Below are 26,243 nucleotides of genomic sequence, written 5' to 3' on the forward strand. Positions count from 1 at the left end.
GGAGGGTCACAGAGCCTTGTACCAGCTGAAAGTGAGCATAGATTTTAATACAGTTTGGATATTTGCCCATGTAACAGGGCTGAATGGCAAAGTCAACAGAGTAGATATAATAAATCAAAAGCGGACTGAAACCTATTTTACATGCACAGCTAAGCCCATAGTTCAAGAATGTGTCTGGTAATAGACAGACCATAGACTGTATATGGGCATAGCTAACCTACTAGCCGCCTCATTCCAAATAGGAAGTGAACATGGACTTGCTTTCAGTTCCATCGACTCTCGCTCCAATTCACTTTCTATTTAAAAACTGTCGCCCCTCTCTACATAACTACTGCTGTCAGGTTCATCAATTCGGTCTTAAAATGTTCGAGTTTACCTGCTACATGATCATTTTTATTTTGCTATTATGTCTGTAAATCAAGATATGAACATTAATAACAGACAAATGAGGCACCTTTTCTTCCCTGAGGTTGCTCCCACTATTGTTAGCAACAGGTCTGATTGACAGCGTTGCTAAGAGCCCGTTCCAAATATGGAACTTGATTCCAAATTGCTACCCTTGATGAGCTTCATTTGACTGGAGCTGAACGTTGGGGGTCACACGCCTTAGTCCATTTCTTTATACAGTCTATGAGACAGACTTTGAATATTTACATCATATATTTACAATATATGTAAAAAAAAAAAATGGGAAGATGGTATTAGATCCAACAACATACTACTTCATCCTTTATGTGCATATTATATTTAACAAAGATCTTCAAAAACAAGTTATCAAAACCACCAAATCTTTACTTTGACCATAAGTATCTGTTATTGAGACCAGAGGCCATAACGCTTTATCGATGCTCAATCTCGTCAAATCTCGGAATCTAAACAAGGCTGGGCCTGGTTAGTACTTGGATGGGGGACCACTAGCAATAACAGATGCCACAGTGGAGCAGCAGTGTCTCTAGTGTTGTTGCGTCCTCAAGCAAGACACTTGTCTAGTATGAATATAGTGTGTGTGTGAGTGATTGGTGGCTGATGGTGCAGATTTGCTGCCTTCCATCAGTCTACCTCAGGGCAGATGTGGCGACAGAAATAGCTTACTGCTACGGAGAAAGGAATGAATAATGCATGAAACTGTGGAGCAACTGAAAGTGTTTGGAAACAAGCTATTTTATTATATTATAGTTCTAGTTTAGTTGTTAGAGATTGCAGTAATCATACCCTGTAAAGCACCATTGTAAACAGTGATTAGTGACTGAAGAGGAGTGAGTTGATCCTAATGAGCTGTGTCTAATGCTAAAGTGTGTCACAGAGGTAAGACTACACTGCTGCTGATCCCACAGGGCCAAAACAACTTCACTGGCTCAGGTATGCGGCGTGTGCATTTCAAATCAAGGCAGGTACAAGGATTAGACCAGAGAGAGGGAGAGAGAGACAAGGAGAGGCAGAGAGAGAGAGAGAGAGAGAGAGAGAGAGAGAGAGAGAGGGAGAGAGAGAGATATGTTGTTTTCATTTACCCAGAATGCATCTTTTTTAGAAACTGTAACTGTGCTGTGCAGATGCCACCCTCGGGAGCCCATATGCTGTTTACAACAATGTAGCAAACGGAACATTAATAACTCGATAATGATGTAACGCTAAGCTTCAAACTGGCAGCATTTGTTCATTAGATATTTGTCTTTGTCAATTTTCAAAGTCCAAATCACTGTAAATTATCCTTGGCTATATAGCATCCTTAAAGAATGTTCCACAGTATGGCATTAAACTTATCATGCTTCAACGGAGACAAGCAGGTGACACCGCCAGACCAAGTCGAGGGTCAGATCTGTGGAGGCGTATGCTGTTTCGAGGTAATCTTAATAAAACACCAGTAAGAAATGCAAACACAATAATTTTATGCCATATTGTGGAAAAGGCTAGATATTGCAATAACATCTCCATGGAAACAAGCAGGTAATGGCATAACCCTACTATAGAAGTTACATAATGCACCTTTAAAACACCAATGAGCCATGCTTTCACCAGTACAGCGCCTGACTGTTCAGATCCCCCTTCTGGCAATATTTACACATTTGCCTACCTGTCAAAGGATATGACAAATTAAAACAGGGGAAAAGCCATCAATCCTGCATCTAATCATGTGTGCACATCACTAATGGGGGTTTGAAGTCTCACGCTTTGCACTCACACGTCAAAACGTACGCACAGGGCCAACGCACCACCATGGACTTGTGCAGTTAGGCATGGCGTGGTGTCTGGACAGGAATGTAAACAGTCTCACAGGGAGACACACTGCCACAAGCTTTTCAAAGGTTCATCACTTCTGGTTCACGCAGGAAGATGTGGGATTAAAATCTGGGGATGAAGGAATAACTAAAAGACTGAAGGGAAAGTGAACACATATAGCACTGATTTGACTCTAAGGGGCACACATCTGTACTCCATCTGGAAGAGACGTAGACTGGGTTTACACTTGCACATTTTACAACAAAACTATAGAACTAAATCCAGAAGTAAATCAGGGCTAGACCAGGACAAAACCAGGACTTGCAGACGACCAAACCAGAGCTACACAACTAACACGGGCCAGGATCCAACAAAGATGAATGTGAACATAGCCTCATAACTTTATTAAACCACAAGGGACCAAGAAAAGACAATGGCAGAATGTCCACAGAGCAAGCATATCCTGGGTTCCACTACCAGGCGGCACAGGGCCTTTCTGTGTGGAATTTGCATGTTCCCTGTGTTTACTCCAGTTGCTCCAATTCCCTCTACTACTAAAAACATGTACAATAGAATTCTTAATGTCAGTGAGACTTTTCTGGTTAAATAGACACAAAATTGATGCATCTCATGGAAAGATGTGTTTTAAAGCAAACCTTTTTTGTGAAGTCATGGGACTTGTTTCTTTTATTAAGTCGTTTTAGATTAATATTGTGATTTAAAATGTACAAATTATAGCATAACGATCTACAAGTGTTATAAATTATAACTATAGAGCAGACACAAGCACAATAGGTCTTCTTGAATTTGCGCATTTTGAGTAAGGACCCTTTGGAGATTAGCCTCTATTATGAAAGCTAAACAGACAAACACAAACCATACAAATAAGCGATAACAATCTGGCCAGTGTATGTTTTGAGTTACATAATTTGATATTCAGTTACATGTGCCCTGCACCTGCTCCGCCTCCTCCGTGTCTCTTGTTTGTGACTGTGTGAATGTCTGTTCTTGTGAGCTCTGAGTCACCTTCACTGTGGCACCAGACTGCTGCTCTGACACTGCATACTCAGCCCCATGCTGTCCAATGCACTACATGCTTCCACTCATGATGAATAAGTGAGATTCAAAATTGATAAAACAAGTAGAACTAAAATGACCCCAAACCACAAAACCTAAGTCTAATCATTTTTATTCATTTATTATATTTTATTAGCTCATAAAACAAGTATTGAACAAAATGAGGCAAACAGGGCGAGTGAGACACCAGGTTAATAGTAAGGGACGTTTAGCAAATTCCTGGAGCTACAACCAAACTTACAACAGATGTTCAATCTCTTTGGACACAGCAGGACAAGTTTACTGTATGACATTTAATTCAATTTCACTTGGGCTGGTAACACAGTATGGGACACATGCTGCTTCTGTTCAGGTATAACACATATTTAATGCAGCCATAGTCTTAAAACAATTCTATTTAGCTCTATTGTAGGATTTTATAATAATAATAATAATAACACAATTTACTTAATAAAGCATGATGATAGATTTAATTCATAATGATCCAATACGTAATTAAGGGTTAGGAGTTGGGCTAATAGTTATTTAGCCTTTAGTCTTCATAAACAATTTGTTCATGATGAATTAACTCTTCCTTCATGCTTTACTAATACTAATTAAAGTCATAATTCATGTTCATGTAAATATTGTGATCTGTTTAACGAGCTGGTGTTACACTTCTATTAATTGCTAACACATAACATACTGAGATCACCATGTTACTTTTCATTGTTTTGAAAATGCTATTTGCCAAAAACAACATACAGTATTAATATATTTAATAAGTTAAGAAGAAAACTGTTGTGCAGGAGCATGGGTGACATAGGTTTGTGGGCTTAGCCTTGTACAGGGTTGTACTGCTAACCAGAGGAGACTATAAGGAAAGTTTGAAGAGGGTTCCAGCGTGCATGAATGACATCTACAACCTATTCAGGCAACTTTTTGATCAGAGAACAACATTATAACATGGTAGAAAGTTAATTTTGAATAATACCTCCTCTTTCACATGCTTTTATCATGTTTCTGTGGGCCTATAGCAACCTCCCATTTGAGAGAAAAACCCTGCTTTCATTTTGTGAGAACCTAAGTTAAACAGGACTTAAAGAAGAATGAAATAAGTCTTTGTACTGCACTTTGAGAAGCACAGGTTTAGGTGAGCACAGACCATGTGGCCAGCACAGCAGGAGGGACAGGAAGTGAGATAAGAGCAGGAGGCATGATCGATGAGTCCCAGGGGCCAAAGCCTGATGCTCTGTGGATAAGTGCCTCATGTTGTCCCAATGTGGTCTAAACCCCCCACATGCCAAATTATTATTAACATCAAATCTGTCTCGTGGTGCCAGGGGTCAGTGACAGTTATTCATAGTGCACTTGATTTGAACAGACAAAATGGAACAGGACTTGATTAGATTGACCAACATACTTCCTCTAAACCACATGTGTCAAACTCAAGGCCCGGGGGCCAAATGTGGCCCGCCACGTCATTTTATGTGCCCCACGAGAAGATAAATTAAAAGGCATGACTGTCATTTTAAAATAAGTCTATACTGTTTTAATGTTTGCACTGACAATAAACTAATGAGATTTTCCCAGCAAGTGGAACTGAGAAATATTTGCAAATAATCATCACAAAATGTTCATGAAGAGGAAAATTGTCGGCATGGAAGGAAGTTGGAAGGAAGAAAGGTGAAGGTGAATACAAGTTTGTGCTTTCAGGAGAAAAACCTGTATGTTTTTTGTGTTATGAGGCGGGGTCGGAACAATCTATGTCGACATTTTGACACCAAACACAGAGCTAAGTATGCAAAAGTTAGTCTGCAAGGAAAACAACAAATTGTCCAATAATTAAAAGGCTGTAAAAGTATGTATTTGAAGCAGAGCTGAAGGTCTGTGAGCAGGTGTGTCCCGGCCAGATACACACTTTTAAAAATATCAGTTTATCACAGAAACCGTTATTTAACAAGTTAAAAAGTAATTACATTTATTTTACTTGACATTCGGTTACATTTAGTGATATTTACACTGCCGCATAGTTACATCTGGCCCTTGATGGCGGCCATTTTGCTGATGTGGCCCTCGGTGAAAATGAGTTTGACGCCCCTGCTCTAAACAATGTAAAGCTGATCCCAGAAACAACCCATCTGAGACCATAAAGTGTCTTGCATTGTGTTGTGTGATGATGTTGGGATTATCTGTGAAAATTGGGAACCTTCTGTGATGAATGAGGGAGGATTCTTTTCATTTTTTTTTATTTATCTTTATTTATACAGGGAGAGCCCAATGAGAGAACCAGAACAATGCAAACAAAAACAAACAATGCAAACAAAATAACAACTACTGAAGTCAATTTAAAACATTAAAAACAGGTGCAAGTGTGAGTACAAATGTTTATCACCAGATTATTAAGTGCATTTGTGGCATCCATATATCCAGTTTTGCATGTCCTTGAAATGTACCGGTATTCCATTTTTGGGAAGCAAAATAACCAAATGCTTTTCTTTTTCTCCAGCCAGTTTAGATGTCATGAGATCTTGTATTAAAAGTTCCCGTATCAAAGTTCAACAAGCAAGTGAGATATTCAGTCAGTCTATCAATCAGTCCCTTATAAATACATTTATACTGTGTTGTTCTCTTCAGCTTTTTCATAGAGAGTACAGTGAAAGTGGTTTTAAATTCATCACCTGTTATGAAATGAAGGACTGAGTGAAAGAGTACATCTAAAGGTTTCAAAGTAGAGGCTGAAGTCTGCATGTGTATTATATTATTGTGTAAAATACTCCAGTAAAGAAAGAAAGAAAGGTTGCTTGAACAATTTCTTTTCTGTAATTCAATGGGATACAAGACTTCTTTCTATAGTAAAATGATAATTTAGACTTTAAATTGTTACATAATTGCAAGATATGCATTAAGGATATGTTTTCGTAAAGCCAAAGCCTAAGATATTTATAGGTAGTCACTCATTCACTTCATTCAGTGTACCATTTAGTGTATAATGATTTGTAGTTTGCATCACATACTTGGTCATATAATTAGTTTTACATGCATTCAATCTTAATTTAAGATTTTTGAGTTGTTGCTTGAGAAGTTTTGGGGTTTTTTGCCTGGCTTGTTAAGACTACATATATTTTCAGTACTATATAGAAACATGCTATTTGGAACCAGGTCTTCACTTCCAAAATTCTGATAAGTGTGAATGACTTGTAGACCAGCCAATTAGAGAAACACATGGTCCATATGAAAACAAATATTGCAGTTCACTACCAAAAGAGAATGGAAAAGAGGACTGCAGATCCTATGTACGGTTATAGGAGAAGTTATAAATTTAATTTGTCATCCACAAAGGAGATACTTGGAAAAATGATTTGCCGTGAGTCTAGTTCCAGACCCTCAAACAAAAAGTAGGAGAGGCTGGCTTGGAGTACTTGTTTTTGACACATGTGGTAACTTTTAGTGTTCATATTTTCCCACATTTTGATAACATAGTAAATCAGTAATCATCCTCCGACCAACAAACTACATTATATAACTTCACATGTGTTAAAACTGTTGCTAAAGTTGCTAAACAGAAACACGCTGGCTGCAATACAGTCCACAGCCTGACATGTTTTTGCTGAAATATTTACAAATTGACATGTGTTCTTCATTTACGAAGAAATGCTTTATTTTTGCAGACTACTTTCATTTTCCCCACCCGAGCCTGCTTTGTGAGTCTTATGTAAACCTGGCATGGAGCAGCTTTAGGCACAGCACGACTGAACTAAAGGCCAGCGATGGTTTGAATGCAGCAGGGAACTTAATGATTAATTTAGCAGCAGATAGACTGATGACGCGCTGGCAGGATTGCATAAGTTTAGCATCCAAGCACACGGTATGCCATTAAAACTCATCACGTTACTCTCTATGAAAAAAGTACGTTGGCGATCACTCTCTGTCAGAAGGGAACGCTGTATAAAATGCATTTGTAAGAGACTACTTCATAGATTCACTCGCTTATTGAGCACTGACGGGATCACAATGTATTGCTGTGTTTCAGATGACATCACAACATTCTATAGGTCAATAATATTTAATACAGATGGGGCAGCTAAAATAAACATAGTTAAAATGCTGATTTTTCTTGTAATACATTGAGCTCTTGGGTCTAGTCACTATTAGAAATGATCAGATTCATCATTTGTTAATTTACTTTTAAAATATTTCATGGTGAAGTACAATGTAATTGATAGGGAAAACTGACTTTTGCCCCCCATCTGGGTTTGTGACATCATCGTGTTCAAGAATCTGAAAACCACCAATCAGTCTAAAACAGGCCGCACCAGAACTGAGATGGGGAAAAAATGCTTTCGGCTATTTTGAGTCTCAAAAATTGAATACTTTGGTGCCACAGATGCACTTTAATAATCTGGTGACAAAAATTTATATTCACACCTGCACCTGTTTTTAATGTTTTAAATGGATCTGTGAACTTATTTGTTTTGTTTGTTTTGTTTGTATGTTTCTGTATTTGAACAGGGCCCATGAAAAGGAGAGTCTGACTGCTCTCATTGGGCTCTCTCTGTATAAATAAAGATAAATTAATCAATTCATTAAAAAAAATAGCCTTCGGTGACTGATGTCTAATTGGCTGCTTCATAGTCATGTTTACATGTGTGCCAAGATACGGATGACTAGCAGTGTTGTGATTCGAATCTCCGAGATCCCAATAACACATCTGGAGTAGTTGTTATGTACTTGAATGGCTGCTGCATGTATCAGCGCTGTCCAGCCATGCCAGGAGAGATATTTAACTGCACGGGATAAGAGACAGCTAGAAAATATTAGACATGTGTTAGGACATTTACTCGCTCATTTTTAAATCTGCATCAATGACAAACTATGGGCCCCCCAAACCCAGAGTAGCACATGTTGCTTCATTGTTTTGATTCACTGTGTTCCTACATTAAAGGTGCTATATTAGACAAAACTGACTCTTATGAGCTTTCAGCAATGTTCAAATTCTGCCATAACACCTGGAGTCGTGTTTTGTTTCATTCACACATGTTTAATATTAGTCTGTCTACATCTCTAAAGGTCAAAATGCTGTGTTCCACCTTGTGATGTCATGTAGGGTTAGTTCTCAAGTTAACTGCTACCTTTTTTTTCAGTTGAAATTATCCAAATGATTCTAGTAAAGGTGTATGGAGCACTTCCTGTATTGCCACATGACATCACAAGGTTTTCAGTTTGAGAGAACTCAATATGAAGGGTCTATGTGTTAATGAATGAAACAGAACCCCAAGTATTTTGTGATAAAGGAACAACATTGCAACATAGATCAGAAAATAGAGTAATATGGGCCCTTTAAAATCACTTTCAGTGAGCTTCAGTGTGTTTATTTGCACCACACCTATTTGCATGTGAGCAAAACAGTTCTAGGCATGTCTGAAAATCAAGTGCTCAAACTAATAAGATGTTGCTTACCTTTGTTTGCCAAAAGTGTGGTTATATGGTAGCCTTTTATTAGCATTATATATTTCGTTTTATTGCTAATGCTAAATTACTAGATGTCTTTGAATGTCTCTTGTTTCCAACTATTTCAAAACAAAAATTGGACCAAGAGTGTACTCGGAGTTAGCTGTGCTTGTAAACTAGTGATGTAACGCTCATGATCGAGTCGAATCGAGCTCTTTATTATAGTGCAACTGTCACGGTTTAACTTAGGACTCAAAAGCAGCACACAACTGGTAAGTAGTTCAAATGTTTATTGTTTAGACTAGTAATCAGGTAAATGTGGTGAGTATTAGGTTGGGGTGTCCAGAGGTGCAGGCAGGGTGACAGGTTGAACGCAGGCGGGCAGAAAGGTACGGGCAGGTAATGACAAAGGGACCTGGACACAGGACAAAGCAACTGTAGAAAAACACTGAAAAAGTTAACGTGTTTTGTTGAGCCAAACACCTCTACTAACTGGAGAAGTATCAATAACAAACTGGCGAGGATTAAATGAAAAAGCAGACTTCTTATACAGCAGGTAATGAGGTGATGCTGCCAGATCGGGTAAGCCAACACCCAGGTGGGAGGAGAGAGACAACGCAGAAGGGAGGGGAAAACAACAGGGAAAACAGCAGAACGGAGCATCCTGACAGTAACATTTTATTTAGATTATGCATCATATCAGTCAGAAGACACACTCCCATTTTCAGTTTGAACATTTTAATCAAATCTTAGCCTTGGCTATTTCTCCCTATAATTAGTTTGTAGGTTAAATGAGTTACCACATCTGTCATGAGAATAAATATAAAGAGCCAGTCTTTTGAACAGCTCTTTGAAATGAACAGATTTGGAGCCAAAAGTCCCATCTCTAATAGTAGTGAAGAGGCAAGCTTTGCGGTGACACTCTTCTCTCCTCCAGGCAGTAGTTAGCGCACATGTGGGCTCTCTCTGCTCTCATATAAACACTGGGATAATGCTGCATCATTCAGCCTAAAATTTGATAAAAAGAAAACATTTGGTTTTAATCAACGAGGCTCTCTAACTTCAACACATACACACACACTTAGGTTGTTGTTCACACTATGGCAAAGCTGTAATATTCTATCAGCACTGGAGGCTACTGATTTATTATTTCTGTCTTATATAATGGTTGCTTTTATTACTTCATCAAGACTTCATCGCTTCATTTTCTTTTTTGTGCCACTGAGGCAAAACATGTAGAGTGCATTTTCAAATATTGGCATTGGGTTTAGCTTCAAGGTTATAAATGCCATTAGATTTATTATAACAAATATAAAAGTATGTTTTTGCTGTCTCTACTTATAAAGCCAGTCTAACAAAAACTTAAAGGTCCTATATTACACAAAATGGACACTTGTGAGCTTTAAGCCATGTTATAATGTTGTTACCTCATTAAAAACATACCTGGAGTTGTGTTTTGTTTCATTCACACACTTGAGTAATTCCTTATTATTAGTTCGCTTAGATCTCCAAAGCTCAAAATGCTCTCTTCCACGTTGTGATTTCATGTAGTTTTGAACTTAACAGTTATCTTTTACTTTTAGTTTAGTAGAGATTTGTAATTCCAGGACTGAAAACATTCAAATGATTCTAGTAAACGCGTATGGAGTTTAAAAACACAATGGAACATTTCCTGTATTACCACATGACATCACAAGGTGGACCAGAGTGTTTTCAGTTTGAGAGAAGAACTAAGCCTAAATAAGCGGGGCCTGTGTGTTAAATACAATAAATGAAACAAAACACAACTGCAGGTATGTTTGTGATGAGGAAACAACATTATAACATAAATCAGAAAATAGTGAAGTATGGCCCCTTTAAGCATTTTGTAACTATGCAAACTGATCAACGGTGACACCAATAAACCAATGTACACAATACAACACACAAGTACATAATGGAAAAATAAGTATAATATAGCAATTAATTTTAGCCCTAAGAGCCTGTTTGACCTCAACCATCATCTGTGTAGCCTTAAACATTTCGAGCTGCCAAGTCAAACACACACACACAGTGGCACATTGTAACACATGGGAAAATCATTAACCTGATAACCACGAACCAGCACCCACAGCCCAGAGCAGAAATATGTAGGCTAAATAACAGCAGCAGTCGTGGCAGGCCTAAGTCAATATATGCATCTGGACTACAGCACAGAGAAATAAACAGGTCAGTCTGGGTGAGCGCTGGGTTAGAATTTCCATAAACTATAAAATATACACAAACTTACATGACCCTAACTGGTAGTACATTTGTAAGATACTTCTAGGTCAATGTAAATTTAGACTTTTAGTGTAAGCTGGTGTACCACTTTCACATGGGTATAGAATAGTGTAAACATGTAACAATTAAACGGTCCCCTAAATCTGTGGTTCTCAAATTGTGGATCGGGACACCCATGGGGTCAACAAATGGTTTCAAGGGTCCTTAGTTTATATAGTTTTCCAAGGATTTACACCCTTCTAATGTAGCAGCAAATATAGATTCTTATTAGCGAACCAAGTTTTATCCAGGCCTACATTCTAAAAATAAACTAAAATATCAGACATAGGCTGTGACTTGGCCCCGAATAAGCGGAAGAAAATGGATGGATGGATCAGACATAGGCCGCTTCATCTTTTTGTGAGTAGTTGTGTTCGGAGGTTGCAAAAAAAAAAAAAAAAAATGTTGTTAACCACTGTGATGGGTCACTTCATGGTAATATAATATAAATAATGTTAAAGCATCATGGTGGCAATATGGGCTGGACTTGGTGAATTACAACATTAATGGTCCTATATTATGCAAAATTGACTCTTCTGAGCTTTAAGCCATGTTAGAAAGTTATTACCTCCTCAAAAACATATCCAGAATTGTTTCAGTCATACATGTTTGAGTAGCCCTTTATTATTAGTCTGTCTACATCTCCAAAGCTCAAAATGCTCTGTTCCATCTAGTGATGTAATGAAGCGCTACCTTTCAAGTTAACAGCTTTTACCTTTTATTCAGTAGAAATGGGCAATTCCAGGGTTGAAATTATCCAAATGGAGAACTTGTACTGTATTACCACATGACATCACAAGGTGGAACGTAATGTTTTCTGTTTGAGAGAAGAACTAAATATATAAATACACAGGGTTTGTGTGTTACACTGGTGTGAATGAAACAAAACACAACTCTGTAACAACATTATAACATAGATCAGAAAATAGCATAATATTTTATTTAATAGAACTTACTAAACTAATATTTTTTAATACAGATGTAACAATTTTACTAGTGCTTTCACCACTGAGCGACTGTGTTCACTATTTTTCCTGTATTAGTTTAGGTACTAGACTATGCAGGGTTCTCTGTTTTTTGATGATTTTTCTCAACCTGACAACCTGATAATGGTCTTTTCAAAATTAGCTTATACATAATGTCACCTGATCACAAGTGCAACTCCAAATAGACACTTAAAATGAGCCATCCAAAACCTGAATGACTGCACTGATACAGAAGTTCAGTGGGTGTCTGAGAAGACCAGTGTGGGGGAATGTGAAAACTTTGAGTAAACCAGTCCTGCTGCCAATGACTAAAATTATGAGCAGTGCGAATTCAAGGTAAACCAGGTCCTATTAAAATGCATTTATGTATTTTACAACTGAGACCCATCCCACACGAGCTTACCCAGCATGCACCTCTGATCTTATCCCTAATGAAAGACTTCATTATGAGTCTAGGGCCAGTACTTATAGCAGCCACACACTAATGATACCTATTCCACCTCCATAAACTCTGATACCGCAGACTTTGAACATAAATCTACTTTCTTCTCTGTGCAATAATTAATGAAGATGGGCTAGACACTGTGGCTCTTGAGGGTAATTTGATCAGGTAGGAAATGGTCAGATATATCATTAAAAAGAGCTAGAGTTTGCCGAGTCTGCAAAAGCCTTGTAGTTGTATAAGGGACAAGTGGCAAATACACAGATAAATTGTATAATTTCTTGATAATTCACATATCACAGGGCTGGAATAACTATAATAATAATATTAATAGAATTTATTTTTTTAATGTTTTAATATGGATCCCCTGGAGTGTGAAATAAAACTTGAATGATTGATTGAGTTTGGCCAAACTGATTCTATGTCTCATTCTACGCTCCAGACTCTGGTGCATCTTCAGATATCATTGAATCTGCCATTCGGAAAGATTTTTATAACAAAAAAGTCATCTTGTTGGCTTTTGGAAGTTTATTTTTCAATTTTTTCCCCAAAACGTTGAAATATTATGCTACATATTATGAAAAATATGCGTACGTATATCTAGTATTGACCAATGACTGTTTGATTTGCTGACCTTCAACTACTTTGTGCATTATGGATCCCCAAATCTCCCCAGATTTATAGTCTGTTGTTCATGTTTTTAATTAAATGAGATGACCTGAGAATCAGGAGAAGAATGGAGAGATGGACAACACCCAGTAAACTCTACAAAGACAAGGCCAACATCAAAAATAGCAATTACAAATTTTACATTTTTTTTTATTTCTATATTTTTCTAAAAATAAATATGTTTACCTTTTGTGTATTTTCAGAGTCCATCAGTAAGTAGCAGGGTGTTGGTGGCTTCTCAGTGGGAACAGACCCTTGTAACTGCTGGGGTCACTGCCTCACGGCCCCAAAGCTGCTCGAGTTCAAAGGTCACTTATCCTCAAGGGAAACCATGGCGACACCCCAGAGTCTAGAGACCACAAACAACAACAGTGTGAGCTCAAAACACCAGTCTCAGAGCTTCTATTGAACTTGACAAGCCAAAATATTTCACCTACTATAAGTCCAATTAATCGTGTTTGTCCAAGCAAATTAATGAATTGCATAATATGTGGTGTGCAGGTATGTTGTTCCAAAAGAAGTTTAAGAACTCCTCACAGAGTTTCTATGTCCAGGCTCATGTGGCAATTAGCCTGAGGACAAACAGCTCAGGGTGACCTCAGACCACCACAACCAAAACATAGCTGCTCACAAGGTCAAAAGGGTGATTTTAATACATTCTGTTGTGTTTGAGCCAATCAGCTACTTTCCTCAAGTATATGATGCCAAATAGGAAAGATTTTGGCCTAAAGTAAGTCTTAAATCAATGTTATATTTAAAGAAAGTAGATGCCTTTTCCCATTTCACTCCTCGCTTTATGCATATTAACATCATGATAAGAGCAAATCCCAGCAACTATGAGCGTTTGAGGCTATGCACCTTGGTGAGTTTCCATTTTAGTTGAAAAAATAAAAGCATTATTTTGAAAGCATATTATTGGTAGCATTAATGGACTTGGAAGTACCATCTGGTAACATGCACGCAAGAAGGTCTAAGGCAAGATTTCCAGGTTTGAGTTTCTATGTTTTCCAGTTGTATTTCCTTTGTATTTCCCCCATTAATCTAAAACATACTAGGCCAATCAGCTTCTCTTGACCAAAAGCATTATCTGGAAATGGGCACTACGCTGTCGTCATTTTGGTGATCCTGGTGCTCCTGGTTGTCCCTGAGGCTTTGATGGATGTGTCAAATGCAGACAACAAATATCCTCACAGAAACACCAAAGTATGAATACTTAAGAGTTAACACAGTGTTTTACAATGTATTCCTGTCAAACACTTTGACTTCTTTTTGAAAAATAGTCAGTCTGCTCCTTCCATTTCTGGTATTGTTTCAACAACAAATAAAGTGTCCTGAAATCTTATCTTCAATCTCTTTATGTTTGACTTTTACAAATGGAGAGTGCATTGGTCGTGGAAAACATAACTCAGTTCTCATTTTTCAATGACCTTGAGCTGTCAAAATGTCGAAAAGCTAAACACAAGCTAATAGGCCTCACGTGTAAATTACATTATAGATTTGTCCTTTAGGGAAAGTCAATTGAATTAAACAGCATTTAAAGTGTTGTGTGCAAGACTAAGTAGGTTGCCTGTTGGTTTGATGGATGGGACCTTTCTGCCAATTTGGCTTTGGATTAACATAAAACCATACATCACTGTTCATTATATCCTAATTTTGCTTTGACATTTGGACTGGTTAAACTGATTGTTACCAAGACATGTCAAGACTCAAAGTGTGCTGCTTTTAAATACATGTTTTTGCCTCTGCTAATCACATCACCATCTCCAAATGCAGTTACCGAGCTTCCTCTCAATCCATTTTGGTAGGTTTCCTGCTTTGGCTAACACTAATCTTGTCCAGTTCAATAAAAAGACATGGTTTTCGCCTGGTAACTCAGCCAATAATGCCGCACTTGAGCTGGGACCACCTTGGAGAGGCTTTCTGAGTAGAGCCTTGCACCAGCCATTGAGAGGAAATAAAGACACCCATTCACTGACTTATTGGCCTGAATCCTGTTGACTCTGGTGAAGGGGGAGAAAACAGAAAAACATATGCTTATTTAGACGGCTGCAGACTCCACTTTGGACTGGACAGACTGAAATGTGCTGTGCAAATCGCTAAAGTCAGTGCTGAGGCTGTGTTCACTTCTACACACACACACACCACATCAAAATTGGGCTATACAGGGCCATACCAAGTCTACCTAAGGACTAAACTGGCCTCAAACCAATGGGCACCAAACCAGAACAAGTGTGAACACTCCCAAGATAGTTCTAGGACTAACAATGGAACACAGCCTCATTCAGGTGTATGATTCAGTGAAACAAATTATTAATTAATTATTATTATTTTCTTTGTATTTATATAATTCAAATGCTACGCTGTGTGCATTTTTTGACCCTCTAATTTGTGTAAGCTCATTTCTGTGGGCTCTAGGACTACTAAACATTTGCAAACCAGCATGCACAACTCACCTGATTTTGATGAATTATTAAAGGTTGTATATTACACAAAATGGACTTTTGAGAGCTTTAAGCCATATTATAATGTCATTACCTCCTAAAAACATACCTAGAGTTGTGTTTTGTTTCATTGACACATGTTTGAGTAACCCTCTATTATTAGTCTGTCTACATCTCCAAGGCTCAGAATGTTTTGTTCTACCTTGTGATGTCATGAGGCGGTAGTTTTCAGTTAAGAGCTACATTTTACCTTTAGTTCAGTAGAGATTGGCAATTCCAGGACTGAAATGATCCAGAGTATTCTACTGAAGGTGTATGGGGTTTAAAAACATAGTAGAGCATTTCCTGTATTACTACATGACATAACAAGGTGGAAGAGAGTGTTTTCCATTTGAGAGAAGAACTCGGTAGCACTTTAAAATACGGTCCGGGACTTACTGGTAATTATGGTGGTACTTACAGTGGTAGTTACTGTGGTAGTTACTATGGTACTTCTGGTGGTACTTTGTCTGGTAATTATACTGATACGTAGCGGTACCTTAGCTGGTACTTATACTGATACTTACTGTATAACTAATAGTGGTATTTTGTGGTACTTACAGTGGTACTTACAGTGGTACTTATAGTGGTACTTATAGTGGTACTTACAGTGATACTTATAGTGGTACTTAGTGGTACTTATAGTGGTACTTATAGTGGTACTTATAGTGGTACTTACAGTGATACTTATAGTGGTACTTAGTGGTACTTATAGTGGTACTTATAGTGGTACTTATAGTGGTACTTACAGTGGTACTTACAGTGATACTTATAGTGGTACTTATAGTGGTACTTAGTGGTACTTACAGTGGTACTTATAGTGGTACTTACAGTGATACTTATAGTGGTACTTAGTGGTACTTATAGTGGTACTTACAGTGGTACCAGAAGTGATACTTAGACTAATAACTACTGGTACTAGTACTGGTACTTACTGCAAAATCATATGAAGTGAATGATATTAAAGAATATGGTGTTATTAGGCATATGAATCATTGATTTCATTATAAGTTCATAGAAAATACACAAGACAAGACATTGTGAAAACACAAACACTTTATTATGACAAATTTCCCATTAATACAACAATCAGACTGAAAAGAAACTTCCAATAATGACAATAACAAATAAATTATACATTTTAAATGAACATGACAGTGATACATACTGTAAACTATCAATACTTTAACTGCTATTTTAAAGCAAGACATTATGGTACTGGCACTAGTAATTACTGGTACTTACTGTAGTTTATACTGGTAATTACTGGTACTTTCCGTGGTACTTACTGCTGTATGTACTGGTAATTACAATAATAGTTACTACTGTATGTACTGGTAAATACCACAGTAGTTACTACTGTATGTACTGGTAATTACCATAGTAGTTACTACTGTATGTACTGGTAATTACCATAGTAGTTACTACTGTATGTACTGGTAAATACCATAGTAATTACCAGTGAGACCGGACTGTATTTTAAAGCGAGACATTATGGTAGTTACCCTATTAATTACTGGTACTTTCCCTAGTACTTACTGCTGTATGTACTGGTAATTTCCATAGTAGTTACCAGTGACAACGGACTGTATTTTAAAGCGAGACATTGTGATAGTTACACTATTAATTACTGGTACTTTCCCTAGTACTTACTGCTGTATGTACTAGTAATTACCCTAGTAGTTACCAGTGACAACGGACTGTATTTTAAAGCGAGACATTATGGTAGAAACACTATTAATTACTGGTACTTTCCTTGGTACTTACTGCTGTATGTACTGGTAATTACTGGTACTTTCCCTGGTACTTCCTGCTGTATGTACTGGTAATTACCGTAGTAGTTACCAGTGACAACGGACTGTATTTTAAAGCGAGACATTATGATAGTTACACTATTAATTACTGGTACTTTCCCTAGTACTTACTGCTGTATGTACTAGTAATTACCAGAGTAGTTACCAGTGACAACGGACTGTATTTTAAAGCGAGACATTATGATAGAAACACTATTAATTACTGGTACTTTCCCTAGTACTTACTGCTGTATGTACTGGTAATTACCATAGTAGTTACCAGTGACAACGGACTGTATTTTAAAGCGAGACATTATGATAGAAACACTATTAATTACTGGTACTTTCCCTAGTACTTACTGCTGACACTCATCGCTGAGCCGGGCCACCTCTGCCTCCAAGGTTGCGATTGCTCCTGGGGATAAATAAGTCAAAGGTCAATAAGTTCTATGAAAAACTATGGAGGTTTACAGGATGTAGCCTTGTTGCATTTTTTGCAGTTCAGTTGGTGAATGCACGGACTGGAAATTTACCACACTCACACGGAGGGCCGTCTTACCAGCTATTGAACCCGATGAATGTAAGGGGGTGCCCCTTTTTCGCAGTGTCTTCTTTGGGCCCATCTGCACATCAACAGAAGAAAATTAACATAGTAGGTATTTTTTCATAATGTACTTGACAACTCACCGTGTTTTTTTCTAGTTGGCCGCGGATGGCTAAGTTAACTTCAATTGCACAGAGTGGCCTTCCACGGGGTTTGTCTATAATTCACTTCTTCTTCGTTTCCTTTTATGGCGGGTGTCAACCAACATTTAGGTGCATTCTCGCCAAATACTGTGCTGGAGTGTGGGCCTTGGTGTGGATCACAAAATGATTTTAATAGTTCAGTGTCAGATGCAGAGTAGATTGCTTCTTTCCTGACAAAGACTGCCAATAAATGGAGAGTAGTTTGACGAGTTTATCTCTATATATGTATCCATTTATTTATTTATTAATTGAAGTTAATAATGCCCAAGTAGGCTATATTATAACGTTCCAATTAATAGGAATTTCACCAATGAATCCCACTAATACTATTTTAATTTATCAATTGTTTCATCTGTCGAATGTATGTGATACACAATTTGGATCCGTAATCTATACTATGAAAGTAGTAGTAGTAGACAGGTTTTCCTCTAGACACACTAGATGGCGTTGTAGCTACCAAATCTGTCCGTGGAGCAAAAGGTTTTGTTGTTTGCAATCATTCAACCTATTGCATATTTTAATGACCTATCGCTGCAAAACACTCCTTTGCACACGATTATGTGGCAATTATTTACGTAAACAATTAATATGTAGCCAGCCCGCGGCCCGGTAGCAGAGTGTGGCGCAAGCGGATGTAGGGCGTGGTCATCTGGCGGCTAATACGGGTTAATACCGCCAATGCGGGGTTGATATACTAAACGCAAGATGCTAACGTGTGAATGTAAAGGTAAGGGAAATCCATCTAAGTGTGTAGGCTAGGCGTAAGATGGCGTTAACATAGCAAAGGAGGAAATGCGGGGGAAATTGGAATTTAATGTTGCCGTACGAGTGCCAATGCGTACTAGGGCGTTAGTGTTTGTTAGTGTTTGAGAATACGTTTTCTCTACAGCATAGGAAGCGTTGCATAGAAAAGGAAAGGCGCTTTTTTTACTAGTCTTATGTCCTACAGATCGGACATTTAACTACGCGCACAGAAGTACAAGAGGAAACTGTGACTGTCCATGGCCGTGTCCCAATTCGCAAAAATGCTCTTAGATACACCATTGGAAGATGCACCTTGTCGCGCCGGAAGTTACGTAACTGTCGAAGGGCAGTTACGTAACTTCCGGCGCGACAAGGGCTCTCCCTTTTCAATGCACCCGACAAATGTGCCCTGCGCTCCGTGCGTTTCCACGGAGATCGGCCGTGACCGAATGAGTTGCGCACAGGTAAAGTGAACAGACTCTCCGGAAAGGCCAGAAGAGAGTCCTGAGCTGACTGTGACAGCTTTTAGAGGGTCCTCCAATGTGGGTTTATGTGTGTGGGTACATTGAAACGCGCGTCTAGCAGTTACAGTAGGCGTGTTGCCCCGCACATATTCACTTTGAAAGCTGCAGTTCCTGGTGTTTTAAATGACAGGGAGAAAAATACTAAATTAACTTATCTGTTGTTGTTATCTCAGGATTTTCTTCTTTTCTTGGCGCAGGAAAGGTACCAGTATGCTTCAGTGAAGATGAGCTGGGATGCTCTGCAGTCACTAGTAGAGGTCTGGATGTGCGGTGTTACCCGAGAGCATACCACAGACAAGATTGGTTTGGACAGGATAGAGGAACGTAGATAATCAGGTACGTCGGCATAGTGCAGAGGGGTTATGGCCCTGTTATAGTCCTAAAGGTTGACTTTGGGGAGTCTGGAGCTGCGTTTGCAGCCTTTGTGAAATCATACAACAAGAACATAATCTATGCAATATTCTAATCCTGCCACCCTAAAATTTAGGGTCACTTTTTAATTACAGCAGTAGGGATGTGTACTGTAAATAAACTGACATTGTAGAAGTGATCATCGACGTAACTGATAAAAGATTCAGATCGCAGAGGAATAGTAAGAAGGATAATAAACAAATCAAAATCATTCAATAACATCTATACTGCAAGAAAGTGAAGAAATGCACATATTTCATTAAATTTAGCTTAAGCAAATTTTGAGCTGGTCACATACTATATGAATGTTGGCTGCAACAATTAATCAACTAATCATCACTAGTTGACAATAAAAAATATAATAACAATAATAATAATAGTATGTTTTAATAGTCATTATGTGCACCCTAAAACCCATTTCTTTTTTATAATGTTTTTACAAAGACAGTGGAATTGTTGAATCACAATGTAACACAAAAAAAAAATCAACACAAAACAAAAATATTTTCACCAATAATACATTTAATTTGGAAATATTTGCCGTCATTGAACATGTTTCTACTTTTATTTTGTATATAATGCATTGAGAAAGTGTCAGAGTACAATATAAATAGTCATTAGACAAGTCAACTACCAAAATGCTCATTAGTTGCAGCCCTGTGTTCCATACAAGGAGAAAAACTTGTATAATGAACGTAAGTACATCTTACAGGTGTTTACATGTGTACAATGTTCTGATATGCTGCTAAAGATGCTGAAGTTATACGGTAGGACAAAATTACCAGAAAAGTTGAAAAGTGACTGGCAGTACAATTGTTATGGTAAATCCAGGAAAAAACCCCATTATGTGAAATGAGTGCCAATATTTTACCTTTTGCTTTAATCCTCAGGTCCCGTTAGTTTCACACTTGCATGACTAAAATCAACAACAGAATAAATGCAAGTAATGGGTAAGTATCCACTATCCACATGCTGATTCTTAAGTGTAGAGTCAGATTGGACCATAATACTAACTTCCTTTTTTACAGATTTGACCTTCACTTAATTATGTCAGTAAACACCATGGTGAGAGACTGAAGATGGAAGAAGTTGGAGCTATGAAGAAACGCAGACTAACTCCAGAGAAAAATGTATTCAGTGTGACTGTGTACAGCCATATCTAACCATGACCCTCACAAGTTTTGGCCCAGTATTTAAAGCTCAGAGGGGAATATTGAGTGTAACTCCTGCATTAAGTAGCGCAAACTTCTATGTAAGGCTACAGTGAGTACTCTCCGTGTCACTAGGCACAATGTATGTCTTTTAAAATGTGGACTACTATTTTTATTAGTTACCCCTCTCCTAAGTAGTACTACAAACCATTGTAAATATCAGCGGTACAGCCTTGTGTTGTTCTTGACTACCTAAGTAATTAGCAGTACAAGTTACTACGGAGTGGTAGCAGTATTTGTCTGTGCTAATTCTTCTATAGTAATTACCTGTACAAATAGCACTAAGTAGTATAGATGGTACCAGTAATTACCAGTGCAACTACCATAATGTCTCACTTTAAAATACAGTCGGGTGTCACTGGTAACTACTACGGTAATTACCAGTACATACAGCAGTAAGTACTAGTGAAAGTACCAGTAATTACCAGTACATACAGCAGTAAGTACCAGTAATTAACAGTGTAACTACCATAATGTCTCGCTTTAAAATACAATCCGTTGTCACTGGTAACTACTATGGTAATTACTAGTACATACAGCAGTAAGTACTAGGGAAAGTACCAGCAATTACCAGCACATACAGCAGTAAGTACTAGTGAAAGTACCAGTATTTACCAGTACATGCAGCAGTAACTACTATGGAAAGTACCAGTAATTACCAGTACATACAGCAGTAAGTACCTCAGATAGTACCAGTAGTTACCAGTACATACAGCAGTAAGTACCAAAGAAAGTACCAGTAATTAATAGTGTTTCTACCATAATGTCTCGCTTTAAAATACAGTCCGTTGTCACTGGTAACTACTCTGGTAATTACTAGTACATACAGCAGTAAGTACTAGGGAAAGTACCAGTAATTACCAGTACATACAGCAGTAAGTACCTCAGATAGTACCAGTAGTTACCAGTACATACAGCAGTAAGTACCAAGGAAAGTACCAGTAATTAATAGTGTTTCTACCATAATGTCTCGCTTTAAAATACAGTCCGTTGTCACTGGTAACTACTAGGGTAATTACTAGTACATACAGCAGTAAGTACTAGGGAAAGTACCAGTAATTAATAGTGTAACTATCACAATGTCTCGCTTTAAAATACAGTCCGTTGTCACTGGTAACTACTATGGAAATTACCAGTACATACAGCAGTAAGTACTAGGGAAAGTACCAGTAATTAATAGGGTAACTACCATAATGTCTCGCTTTAAAATACAGTCCGGTCTCACTGGTAACTACTGTGGTATTTACCAGTACATACAGTAGTAACTATTATTGTAATTACCAGTACATGCAGCAGTAAGTACCACGGAAAGTACCAGTAATTACCAGTATAAACTACAGTAAGTACCAGTAATTACTAGTGCCAGTACCATAATGTCTTGCTTTAAAATAGCAGTTAAAGTATTGATAGTTTACAGTATGTATCACTGTCATGTTCATTTAAAATGTATAATTTATTTGTTATTGTCATTATTGGAAGTTTCTTTTCAGTCTGATTGTTGTATTAATGGGAAATTTGTCATAATAAAGTGTTTGTGTTTTCACAATGTCTTGTCTTGTGTATTTTCTATGAACTTATAATGAAATCAATTATTCATATGCCTAATAACACCATATTCTTTAATATCATTCACTTCATATGATTTTGCAGTAAGTACCAGTACTAGTACCAGTAGTTATTAGTCTAAGTATCACTTCTGGTACCACTGTAAGTACCACTATAAGTACCACTAAGTACCACTATAAGTATCACTGTAAGTACCACTATAAGTACCACTGTAAGTACCACTAAATACCACTATAAGTATCACTGTAAGTACCACTGTAAGTACCACTATAAGTACCACTATAAGTATCACTGTAAGTACCACTATAAGTACCACTGTAAGTACCACTGTAAGTACCACAAAATACCACTATTAGTTATACAGTAAGTATCAGTATAAGTACGAGCTAAGGTACCGCTACGTATCAGTATAATTACCAGACAAAGTACCACCAGAAGTACCATAGTAACTACCACAGTAACTACCACTGTAAGTACCACCATAATTACCAGTAAGTCCCGGACCGTATTTTAAAGTGCTACCAAGAACTCATTATAAATATTCTAAGTTTGTGTGCGAAATATTTGTGAATGAAACAAACCTCCAGGTATGTTTGTTATGAAAAAACAACATTATAATGTAGATCAGAAAAGAGCATAAATATGGGCTTTTTAAATGTTGAAACAATAGATGAGATACTTTGTTACATAATCAGAGATATGCTGGTGAGAAAAGTTTGACAACTAATGGAGAGAAACAGACTTGCCACTGTGTTCAAATCAAACAGGATTCAATGGAGCTGAGTAGACAAACACAAATGTGACACTGAGATAATGTCCTGTCTTTGTCCTTTCTGTGACACTGTGCTTTAAATGTGCGAAGTTACACCTGACCATGACTCAACACTCACCCTCAGCCCTCATGTTTGGGTGAAGCATCTCTGCAGACTTCTCCTGCTGTTTATTCACAGCCCATTGACTCACAATGGAGCCAGCTCTGGGACAATAACTCTAACTGCTCTATATGTGGGGTAGGGACACGTTGCAGGGGCATAGACTGTATAGACCATAGATTGAAAAACTGCCACCCCTTTCTCTGTAACTGCTGCTGTCAGACTCATCATCATTTGTGTCTGTAAATATAAAGATATGAACATTAATAATGGACAAATCAGGTGCCTTCTTTCCATGAGGTCTCTCCTGCTAGTGTTAGCAACAGGTTTGATTAAAAGCATTGCTAAATGGTCACTGTTGAACCAGCAGGGGAATTACTTTGGCTCAAAATTGGTTCTTTGGTTGCTATGGCACTCGCAGTCGTAATTCCACATATGGAACTCGACTCCAAATTCGCCCCATAAATGCTAGAGCCTCGACGAGCTTCATTTGGCTGGAGCTGAATGTGATGGGTGGCGTCATACTCACTTAGTCTACTTCTTTAGAGTCTATGTGCAGGGGATATATAATTAAAAACGAAATATTTTTATATTAGCAATGTTGGCAATTTTATTTTCTGTGTAATTCTCTCATTTATGGGTTTATTATTAGCTATGCCATATCTGAACATCTAAAGGTCCATTCACATTTACATCTATTTGGTCCTGGTTTGAGTCCAGTTAAGGCCTGACGTAGACTTTGATTTGGTTCTATTCTAGTTCTGGTCAAGTCGTCAAGTCCAGGTTAAGTTTCAGGATTAGTCCCAGTTTAGTCCTGTTGGTGTTGTATGCGCAAATGTACCCTAAGGTGTAGAAAGACACAAGTTTCACTGGACCCCTGTATGAGTCACACAGAGAGTTTGGGTAGTTGAGAGGAGCAGAGACAGTGGCAGTTTGATTAACCTCGTTTGCTTGAGTGCCCCTCTGTATGTGTGTGTGTGTGGGTGTGTGTGTGTGTGTGGGTGGGTGGGTTAGATATCAATCTCAAAAGCCTCACAAACAATCTACTCTATAACATTTATTGCTTCTGTGTCAACTGGGGCAATGAACGGAAAGCCATTAACATTAAAGTGAAATCTAAATATATGACACGCATTTGCAAACATGTTAATTACCTACAGTTTTGGTAGTAAAACCTGTATAGAGAAATGGCTTTTGTGATTAATGTATTATAGGTGGCAGTATTGTGAGAAACACATAATGCTTGAATGTACAAACAGTGGATCTACAGTAAAAGAGATTGTGTCATTACTTATGTGGGCCCCAGGATTAACCTCACAGTCCTTTGTCTCTTTATCATTCATCGGGATTAAGTCCAGTTTGGATTTTGAGTGAGCACAAAGACCTAAACTAAACTAAAAATCCTCTTCTTTTCTTTTTGGCATTTACATAAAGATTCTGTACCCAGCAGAGTGCTAGCTAGCTAACTGTGTCTCAAAGCTAACAGTTACTTTTATTGTAAAACAACCTATTAAAATTCAAATTCATTAAAATAAAGACTACCTGATTATGTTATATTAAACAAAGAATCTCGCAGTTTGTGGTGTATATTTAATATTTATCATGCCTTAAAATTAGCATTAGTGCTAGCATTGATGCACAAACATCTTTCTTTCTAAGCACTGAAGTGTCCTCTGGTGAAGTATTCATTTTATTTGTGTAGTGTTTAACATGTTATCAGTGACTGCTATATCTCTAAATATTTATTAATGTTAGCGTGACTCAGAAAAAAACTGGAAATTGGACAGGAAGTAGTGACGTTAACAGTGACGTTGCCGGGCACTGTTGTGCACAGAGCCTATTGCATTGTTATTTTTTATCTTGTTTTCATGTCAGATGCTCATCCAGGCAATCTCTCTGAGATTTGGGACTGGTATATATTTATTGTACCTTGTGTGGCTGGATCAGATCCTAAAAGCGTTTACTATTTTGCAATATTTACAGCCAGCCCTGTAGCCCAAACCAATAAAACTGCAACGACAGCTCATTAATTCAAATACAGAGAGATTTCTAATCAAATATAAAACCTAAATGCATCAAACTTTTTATTGGCTCTTTATCACTTTTTTTTATATTGAGGCAATGCCAACCCATCTGTTTCTCAACAATTACCTGGAGCCACTATCAGTGAGATATGAATACAGAGGACATGTGTCTAGACAGGAACAGGAACAACCCTTTAATCGTTATTTACTGCCAGCTGTAACAGAGACTTCAGAGATCCAGATATTTATAGTTTTGCTCTTTAGCATCCCATGGCTATTTGCTTTTTTTTATTAACATAACTTTATCGACATAGTTCTTCAGGTTACTGTTATTGTGGAAAACTAGTTGATACTTTCATTGCTAGAGTAGAGACCATTGTTATTTTAGGCTTCTTCTATGGTAAAAAGATTCCTCAAAAACAGAGCAGCAGATTCAAAATATTGATCTGATGTGGCGCCATATTGAATGTTGTGACTATACACATGTGGGACCTCTCTTTTGTGATTGGTTCATTGGTCGGCAAGAATGTGCTGGTGGAGAGTTAAACTTTTCAGCAGCAACTCAGATGACTGCCAGGCTAATTATTGACTTAATATTCTTAATAACATTTAAAGATCAATTTTCTGGTGGATGGTGTGTCACCAGCATGTAGATGTTCCTACTTTGTAATGGAATATTCCGCAGTACAGTATTAAACAAATCTTTTTTTTCTATGGAGACAAGCAAGTAACACGACCAGGCTAATTAC

At 37.7% G+C, this 26,243-nt stretch overlaps 1 long non-coding RNA gene across 1 annotated transcript; it reads left to right on the forward strand.

The window, feature by feature from the left end:
- Positions 1-19,557: 19,557 nt before the first annotated feature.
- On the forward strand, positions 19,558-20,928 carry LOC129457388 (uncharacterized). The gene is made up of 3 exons (XR_008649227.1): positions 19,558-19,746; positions 20,712-20,771; positions 20,850-20,928. It is a non-coding gene; the product is annotated as an uncharacterized LOC129457388 (long non-coding RNA).
- The last annotated feature ends 5,315 nt before the right edge of the window (positions 20,929-26,243 follow it).

The sequence above is a fragment of the Periophthalmus magnuspinnatus genome, chromosome 23 (assembly GCF_009829125.3).
Source record: "Periophthalmus magnuspinnatus isolate fPerMag1 chromosome 23, fPerMag1.2.pri, whole genome shotgun sequence".
NCBI classification, from domain to species: Eukaryota; Metazoa; Chordata; class Actinopteri; order Gobiiformes; family Gobiidae; genus Periophthalmus; species Periophthalmus magnuspinnatus.